This window comes from Delphinapterus leucas, chromosome X (genome assembly GCF_059928025.1).
Source record: "Delphinapterus leucas isolate spDelLeu-1000000601 "Yukka" chromosome X, BTC_Dleu_Yukka2, whole genome shotgun sequence".
NCBI lineage: Eukaryota > Metazoa > Chordata > Mammalia > Artiodactyla > Monodontidae > Delphinapterus > Delphinapterus leucas.
This window is the reverse complement of record NC_143150.1, coordinates 27,683,048-27,693,024: the sequence shown is the minus strand read 5'-3', so window position 1 is coordinate 27,693,024 and position 9,977 is coordinate 27,683,048. Positions and strand designations below refer to the sequence as shown.

The 9,977-nt window shown below is 40.9% G+C and overlaps 1 pseudogene; it reads right to left on the bottom strand.

The window, feature by feature from the left end:
* Positions 1-4,173: 4,173 nt before the first annotated feature.
* LOC111168248 (uncharacterized) lies at positions 4,174-9,691 on the bottom strand (annotated as a pseudogene).
* Between the last annotated feature and the right edge of the window lie 286 nt (positions 9,692-9,977).

Here is a 9,977-nt window from a genome sequence, read left to right as displayed (position 1 = left end):
AGATAGAAATTCAAGTCCAAAATGCTTAAGACCCTAAATTAAATTATTTTTCTCTTGCTAGTTAAAAGTTCAAATTAAAATTGTCTCCAATTTTTTACCCTCTAAATCTCAGACAGAGAGCACATCAGTACCTGGGTAGAGTTAGCATTCCTTTGGCAGCTTCAACCTGGGCCCTCAGTGGAATGAATGTAATTCCTTCAGATCCTCACTTCCTTCATTGCCAAGTCTTTCATGAGCTTTGATTTTTAAATAATTCCAAGAGTTCACACGATTATCAGAGTGCCAACCACAAATGTGCCAAATTAATTTTTTTAAAAAGCCCGTCCTGTGTTCACGTTTAAGGTAATTATCAGTATGTATGTTCCTATTACCACTTTCTTGTTACGGGTTTGTTTTTCTACGTCCTTTTCTTCTCTTGTGTTTCCCTCTTAGAGAAGTTCCTTTCGCATTTGTTGTAGAACTGGTTTGGTGGTGCTGAATTCTCTTAGCTTTTGCTTGTCTATAAAGCTTTTGATTTCTCCATCGAATCTGAATGAGATCCTTGCCAGGTAGAGTAATCTTGGTTGTAGGCTCTTCCCTTTCATCACTTTAAATATATTGTGCCACTCCCTTCTGGCTTGTAGAGATTCAGCTGAGAAATCAGCTGTTAACCTTATGGGAGTTCCCTTGTATGTTATTTGTTGGTTTTCCTTTGTTGCTTTTAATAATTTTTCTTTGTCTTTAATTTTTGTCAGTTTGATTATTATGTGTCTCGGCTTGTTTCTTCTTGGGTTTATCCTGCCTGGGACTATGTGAGCTTCTTGGACCTGGGTGGCTATTTCCTTTCCCATGTTAGGGAAGTTTTCAGTTATAATCTCTTCAAATACCTCATGTCCTCTCTCTCTCTCTTCTCCTTCTGGGACCCCTATAATGCAAATGTTGGTGCGTTTAATGTTGTCCCAGAGGTCTCTTAGGCTATCTTCATTTCGTTTCATTCTTTTTTCTTTATTCTGTTCCGTGGCAGTGAACTCCACCATTCTGTCTTCCAGGTCACCTATCTGTTCTTCTGCCTCAGTTACTCTGGTATTGATTCCTTCTAGTGTATTTTTCATTTCAGTTATTGTATTTTTCATCTCTGTTTGTTTGTTCTTTAATTCTTCTAGGTCTTTGTTAAACACTTCTTGCATCTTCTCTATCTTTACCTCCATTCCTTTTCCGAGGTTCTGGATCATCTTCACTATCATTATTCTGAATTCTTTTCTGGAAGGTTGCCTACCTCCACTTCATTTAATTGTTTTTCTGGGGTTCTATCTTGTTCCTTCATCTTGTACATAGTCCTCTGCCTTTTCATTTTGTCTGTCTTTCTGTGAATGTGGTTTTTGTTCCACAGGCTGCAGGATTGTAGTTCTTCTTGCTTCTGCTGTCTGCCCTCAGGACATGATACATCTTCAGTGGAGTCAATCACCATTTGTTGTGTGACATTCTAGGGCAATTTTCAGAAGCCCAGAAGTAGTCAATGAGAAAACAGACATGTTGACTAAGGCTCTTAGAACTAATCCATCTAGGCAGATACTATAGGAGGAAAAAGAAATTCAAGTTGCTGGTGAGAGTGCTCTTTAAGAAGCTTATCATAAGTATTTAGGTAATATAGGGAGTTATGGGAAGGAGGGGTAACAAAAGATTGAAATTTTGATGAAATAAAAAACTAGGCTATTTAAGGTACAAGAGTAGGAGAGGCTAAATGGTAGAAGTATGTGATGAGAGAGAAATTTCATTGTTAACTATTATAGAGGTGAAATAGTTACAGGTGATGACAATTTCTAGTGATTTTCATTGTTAGTGAATTGCAGAAATAGAATGTGGAAGATGGTCAAGGAAGTATAAGGGAGTCATGGACATGCCTTCTATTTTTCAGTTGAAATGTCATAGGGTTACTGTAGTAATGAAGAAATGTATAACTGTAAAACTGATGCCAACATGTTCAAAGACTGTGGGAGAAAGACTTGAAAATGAAATTGGACAGGAAGAGGGTAGTTTAATAGGCTTCAAAGGAGTATGAGATATTGAACAAAGGTCTGAAAAATAGTAAAGGGGAATCAAGGGTATTCCAACTCATTTCCTGGACCTTAGTATATGTCCACTCTGGGAGGATGAGGATATATCAGTTGATAGGGTTATATGGGAATCATTCTCCATGAAGGAGAACCAGGTTCCAGTCAAGGAAAAAAAAGTGATGGATAGAGAAAGTAGTCTAGAAAAAAATTGAATATATAAACATGCCTCTTTAAAACAGAATTAGGTTAGAGGTTGGGGGTGTGACATTACTTTATTAGTATAGTTAGAAGTCCTATATATGCCTTAAATTACATTTATTTTGAAGAACATACTAGTTCACTAAATAAGAGGCTTTTCTCCTCAAATTAGTCCAATTTATTGAGACCCCAAGGCACTGATCTTTCCTGTCATTCATTTAGTAGCCATGTAGTATAACACAGCAAATTAAATTGACTGAAGCTTGAATCCAATTTTCTCACCAATAGATTTGGAAATAAGAAACTCATCCAACTCCAATTAAAACTCATTCAGATCACATGGCTTCAACATGAGCTGGAATCATACATTCTTAAATTCTATTAATCACCTTCATTATGTAACATATTATTCAGCACCTGTAAACTTAGGCACCTTAGAGATAATTAGCAAAATGTACAATTTGGATCCAATTTTCTTCTTTTTCTTTAAAGGAGGTAATAGAAGCAAAAAAACTATGAAATACACAATAGATTTAGGCTAACATATAACATCATCATTAGTATTAGTATTTTTCTCATCAAATAATGTAAAGTAAAAGACTATTGAACTGTATGTCAATATGTCTGGCTTATACCCCCTCCCACCTTGTCTCCTTTGGGCCTGTCCCTTCACCTATATAGAGTTTAGCTTTCTCATCTATCAAATGTAGAGGATAATCTGAATCATCTCTAAATGACTTTCCAGCTTGAAATTGCGCTGGCTCCTCTCACTTTGCTCTTCTTTTTGCTCAAATATAAGGAAAAACACAGAGCAGCCATTGTATTACTCAGGGTTCTCCAGAAAAATAGGACCAATAATAGTTTATATATATATTAAATATATAATTTTATATATTACATATTATATTTTATATCATATATTTGCCTATCATAATTTTTCATATTTATATATTTTCTATATATAAATACGTGTATATATTTATGATATAAAATGCAAATATATATATAAAATGATATTTATTATAAGGAATTGGTTCATGAGACTGTGGAGGCTGAGAAAAGTCTCACAATCTGCTGTCTGCAAGCCAGAGTCCCAGGAAAGTGAGTGCTGTAAATTCCAATCCTAGTCCTAAGGGTTGAAAACCAGCAGTGCTGATGATATAAATCCCAGTCCGAGGGCAGGAAAAGACTGATATCTCAGCTCATGCAGTCAGTCAGGAAGAGAGAATTCAACCTTCCTCTGCCTTTTTGTTCTATTCAGGCCCTCAGTGGATTGGATAATGCCCACCTACATTGGGGAGGGCAATGTGCTTTACTCTGTTCCCCAATTCAAACCCTAATCTCTTCCAAAAACACCCTATAGGCATACCTAGAAACAGTATTTAACCAGATATGTGAGTATCCCTTTGCTCAGTCAAGTTGACACAAAAAGTTAGCCATCACAGTTCTATCCCTTGTCAACTTGGCATTCATGCACACCTCCTTAAACCATACTTAATCTCCATATAAGTAACAAGGTCATAACTCTAACATTATACAACTCTCCTGCATACAATAAAAAATGCACTAACCGCTTCCCCAGAATAGGAGGTAAAGTCTTTGAGTGATGTTTACTCTTCTCTTCAATATCCCATAACTTAAATATTGTGATGTAAAATTAACAATACTATGATATAAAGTTAATGATACATCTAATGTTACATGATAAAGGAGGAAGAAAGAAAACAAGGATATTTGATACACACACACACAAATATATCCATAACAAAATAAAATAAGGAAGAATACTCATTACAATTACAGTCCTTGTTTCTGTAACTGGTCTCATGATCATAGCTGGTATTTATAACTACCTTTTCCACTACTCATTCTATGTCCCCTTTGTCTTCAGGAAGAACTTCAGCTGATTATGGCTCTTTACCTGTTGTGGTGACCCAAACCCTTATTCCTGAAAGGTCTGGGATGTTATTGGTCTATCCCAGTGGATGTTAGTGCCTGGATTGAGTTGTAGTTTTCCACTGACCTTAATCACAAGGCATGGTGATATTAAGAGACACCCTAAGGGATCTTATGTGTTCCACACATTCTTCTTTACCTCTATTGTGGAGTAGTAATCCAGTTTCCCCTTGGTAGTTGAGATCCATCACCCAAGCCAGCACAGTAACTCCCTTCTTTGCCTGTTGATTCAGAGGCATGAGGAGCCCAAAGTGGCTGTGTGACAGCCTTAACTTCCAGTTTAATAGAATCATTGTTGTGTCTCCTGGTGGAAGGATTTTTCCCTCTATAACTAAGACCTCTAGGCCAGCAGAGCAAAGGGTCACAAAAACAGGAGCAAAAATATTGCTAATGGGTCACTAGGGGTAATAGTGAGTGAAGCCATTCCCATTTCTACCCCTTGATTCCTGGACCCATTAATCCTGTCAGAGAAACAGCACAACATACCGACCATTCATTCAGAGCATATACAGCCTTCTGGAGAACCTTGTCCCAGCCCTCCGAGGTATTGCAACCTAGCTGGCACTGTAACTGAATCTTCAAAAGGTCATTCCACGATTCTGTCAAGCCAGCTGCTTTGGATCATGGGGAACATGATAAGACCATTGAATTCCATGAATATGGGCCTGTTGCCACACTTCTTTTGCTATGAAGTGAGTTCCTTGATCAGAAGCAATGCTGTGTAGAATACGATGACAGTGGATAAGGCATTCTGTAAATCCATGGATGGTAGTTTTGGCAGAAGTATTGCTGGCAAGGAAGGAAAATCTCCATATTCAGAGTATCTCTGCCAGTAAGAACAAAATGCTGTCCGTTCCATGATGGAAGCACTGCAATGTAATCAGCCTGCCACCAGATAGCTAGCTAATCACCCTGGGAAATGGTGCCATATCAGGAACTCAGTGTTGGTCTCTGTTGCAGGCAGATTGGACACTCACTGGTGGCCATAGCCAGGTTATCCTTGGTGAGTGAAAGTGCATGTTGCTGAGCCTATGTATAATCTTAATCCTTTCCACCTTGGACACTTAATTCATGAGGCCATTGGACAATGGCAGGGGTGATTGAGGAGAGAGGCTGACTGGCATGTACAGAATGGGTCATCCTATCCACTTGATTATTAAAATTCTTCTCTGCTGAGGTCAGCCTTTTGTGAGCATTCACATTGGACAGAAGTCTCATCACATGTTTTGTCTATTCAGAGGGGTTTGTCCATATACCTCTTCCCCAAATTTCTTTGTTATCAATTTTCCAGTCTTCTCCCAAGTTCCTGAACATCCAGTGTAACCATTGGCCACAACCCATGAATTGGTATATAATTCCATATTTGGCCATTTCTCTTTCCAAGCAAAGTGTAAAACCAGGTGGTCTTCTTGAAGTTCCACCCACTGGGAGGATTTACCTTCACCACTGTCCTTTAGGGATGTCCCAGAAAGAGGCTGTAGTGCTATAGCTGCCCACTTTGGATGGTGCCTGTATATCCTATAGAACCACCTGTAAACCTGAGACTTCACTTTCTCTGTCAGCAAATCATAGGAAACTCCATAGATGTGGGCTGGGAGAGACAAGGCAGTGTGGCAGGTGTGGGGACCATGGGCATTTGGATACTTCTTCATGTAACCTACTTGTGTCTTCATGGCCTGCTTGGGCTTGATTGTGTACATACCACTTCCATTTGATTATAGAGTACTGCTGTGCACACCCAACTTTATAGCTTTGTGAGTCAGGTAACATGGAATTCGTGATGGGTAGCTCAGGTTGCATGGTAACTTGATGGCGCATAGTTAAGTGTTCAGTCTTACTAAGGCCCAGTGGCAGGCCAAGAGCTGTTTCTCAAAAGGAAAGTAATTATCTGCTGAGGATGGCAGGGCTTTGCTCCAACATCCTAAGGGCTGATGCTTTACATATAGGGGCCTGTCAAAGGCTCCAGATAGCATCCTTACCTGCCACTGATACTTCAAGTACCATTGGATTGGCAGGATCATATGGCCCAAGTGGCAGAGCAGCTTGCACGACAACCTGGACCTGTTACAGAGCCTTCTCTTGTTCTGGGCCCCACTTAAAAAATAGCAGCTTTTCAGGTTATGTGGTAAATGGTCCAGAGCAACACACCCAAATGAAGAATATGTTGCCTCCAAAATCCAAAGCAGCCTAGTAGGTGTTGTGCCTCCTTTTTGGTTTTAGGAAGAGCCAGATACAACAACTTATCCTTCATCTTAGAAAGGATATCTCAACATGCCCCATGCCACTGGACCCCTAAAAATTTCACTGAGGTAGAAAGCCTCTGAAATTTTTTTATGATTTACTCTTACACCCAAATATCTTACAAATAAGTCTAGAGTAGTTGTTACTTCTCACTCAATAGGTCTAATCAACAAAATATCACTAATGGAATGGACCAGTATGATATCTTTTGGAAGGGAAAGATGATCAAGATCTCTACAAACTAAATTATGACATAGGGCTGGAGAGTTGATATACCCCTGAGGTAGGATAGTGACAGTGTACTGCTGGCCTTTACAGCTGAAGGGAAGCTGCTTCTGGTGAGTCTTATTGATAGGGATGGAGAAAACCGGATCAATAGCTATATACCAGGTACCAGGGAATGTGTTAATTTGCTCAGGCAATGAAACCATATCTGGTACAGCATCTGAAATTGAAGTCCCCATCTGGTTAAGCTTATGATAATCCACTGTCATTTTTCAAGATTGATCTGTCTTCTGCATAGGACAAATAGGTGAGTTGAATGGAGATATGGTGGGAACCACCACCTTCAAGTCCCCAGTGCTGTCACTAATCTTTTAGATCCCTCTAGGAATTTTTTTTTCTACTATTTTCCTTGGTAGGGACAGTCTAGTGGCTTCCACTTGATTTCTACTACCATAATAGCCCTCACTCCACAGTTCAAGGAACCATTGTGGGGATTCTGTCAGCTTCTAAGTATATATATTACAATTATGGATTCCAGAACTGGGGAAATAACCATAAGATGGTTCAGGGACCCATTGGGCCCATTGTGAGATGGACCTAAGCTAAAACTCCATTGATCACCTGACCTCCATAAACACCTACTCTGGTGGAACATAGTGACATTTTATGTCTTCTGGAATTAGTTCAGAGTCAGTAGTCCAGTAGTCCCTGAAAGGTCTGATTATTTCCTTTTCCCTAATTCACAGTTACCCTGCTAAAAGGGGTAGGTCCCTTTGGGGAAGGCTGGGGAAAAGATTAGTAGTATACATTTTTTGATAGTGTATCAGAGTCCTTCTTCATTGGGACCCAGACTCCCCTCCATTCATGGGGGTTTCTGGGCCTATAAACTCTCTCAAGTCTAGGAATTGATTGAGGGGCTGTGACTCTGTTTTTGTGATTCAGTTTAGACTTTTTCCACTTGACCTAGAACTTTTCTGCTTATACAGATCAAGTAAGAATTTACTAGGCTTCCTATTTCTTTTACTTCTAGGAATAGCACGATTAGCCAACTTCATAGGTCTGTATGACTCAGACTATTCTGATTGCTGCTTTGACTCTGCTGTCCATTATGGTAACCATGCCCTCCTTGCCTGTGGCTGTTGAATGCCACCACTTTACCCCTGCCAACTGCGATCCAATTACTCCCATTGCATTTAGGTTCCCCAATTCAGTGGCTGCAGTTCCCACTGTAAGTTTTGGCCTATAGAGAAGAGCAGTCACAGAGCTCTTCTCGTCTTCTGAGGGATGCTCAGGCTTCCCTCATAAGTTTGCTTCTGGCAGCATTGGTTAAAGGTATGTCTTCTGGACCCTCCAGAAGTAGATCTTAAATAATTAATCCATTCTAACATTCCAATGTTAGATCTTAACTAATTAAGATGAAACTGGGTACCCTGATGAAACTGGGTACACTGAGCCTGTAAATCCTGATGAGTCTTCTTTGCCAGTGAAAGAGATCTCCCCACTCTCGGTGGATGTGGTCTATAGATCTTAAATAGTTAATCCATTCTAACATTCCAATCTCCCTAAGCCTTTGAATCCCTTTTTCTATTTTAAACCAAGGCAGGTCCAACATTTTCACTTCCCTCACTGTGGGCCATCTCTTCATCCATGTTTCAGCCAACCATCCAAACCTTTAGAGCCCTTTCTAACTTCCCAATCTGGAAGATTAAATGTAAAATTTCTTCTTAATGAGCTCACGTGAATAAATTAAGCCTGATCCAACTTTATGTTCCTTCCACCGTTATTGAAGCCGAATCCAGCCTCTATACCCTGACACCAAATTAAATTTTGGAGACAGAGTTTTGGATGAAGTAGAAAATAATAGCTTTATTGCTTTGCCAGGCAAAGGGGGTCACAGCAGGCTAATGCCCTCAAAACGGTGTGTCCCAACCCCGGGGTGGGAGGGGTGGTTTGTGAGGAGTTTTATAGTCAGGGGGCTGGATTGCTGATAAGGACCAGGGTGTGTGCAGGGCCCGCATTCCTTCAACCCAGAGATCATCTGGTGTCAGGTGATGATGGGCGAACTGTGACCTTCTCTGGAATGAAAAGTGCTTCATCAAGTAGTTAACATCTTCCATTTGGTGGGGGTTTTAGTTCTGCAGAAGAACTCAAAGATATTGTTATGTGTATCCCTTGAGGGGGAACCAGACCCTGCCCCAAGGCTGTGCTATTGTTTCTTGACTGCTCCTCCCTTGTCTCTGCATCCCCTCCCTTCCCTGATTAGCAACTGTTTGAACCTGCCCTTTGGAATCCAGGGAAGAGGACACAGAAAGGCTTTTGTGCCCAGGAGCCCCACAGCGTCCTGCTCGGTTTCATTATCTCATACCCTCTGTATCCATCCCCACACATTTCCCTGGGTTTTGTTTGTATGAATCAGAAAACTCAAGTAGTTCTGTTGGAGTGTATTGTACCTCCTCATGGGTGACACTTTGTACCTGAGCTTTAGGGGCCTCCTGAGACTTGAGTATAGTTGTAGGTCTAGAAGCAAAGAAGGATGGTGGGGGTGGGCTCTGAGGAGAATCAGCATTGTTTTATGTGACAACTGCCTCAGGGAAAGCCATTACACTTTCTTCAGGCGGTACAGGGTTAATTCCCTCAGACAGGAGTGGAAAGGCCAATAAGACTGGGGGTAGAGAGGCTGAACCACTGGGGGTAGGGATGCTGCTGCCCCTGGGGGTGGAGAGGCTGCTTCTGCTGGGGGTTGGGAAGCTACTTCTGCTGCGGTGGGGAGACCACATCCACTGAGAGTGGGGAGATCTCTTTCACTGGCAAAGAAGACTCATCAGGATTTAGAGGCTCAGGGTCCCAGTTTCATCAGGGTCTTCTCACATGTCCCCATCCCAACTTACAGGAGCCCATTCTTTCTCAATGACTGCCCTCAATTTAACAATAGATACCCTAAGAGGCTGAGAGTTCAACTTGAGTTGTAATTCAGCCAGTTTCCTTATGAGATTCTGCATTTGATTTTCAGCAGTCTCAGCCCTGTTGGCTGTAGGCATTAAGCCTCTCCTTCAGGGCATGCATAGAAAGAAACTTTAGGTCATTTATGTGACACTAGAGCTAGGAATATGAATCCCGGAGCTCATCCTTTTCTTTCACCGTTTTGTCCAGTGACATTAGGAGCAACTGGCCAATCGCATTATGTTTGTTAGTTTTCCAAAAATGTTTGAAAGTATCATATACACAGTCACCCAGCTCCTTCCTTCTTTCTTTCTTTTTCCCTTCCCTCCCCTCCCCTCCCCTTCCCTTCCCTTATTTTTTTTGCGGTACACAGGCCTCTCACTG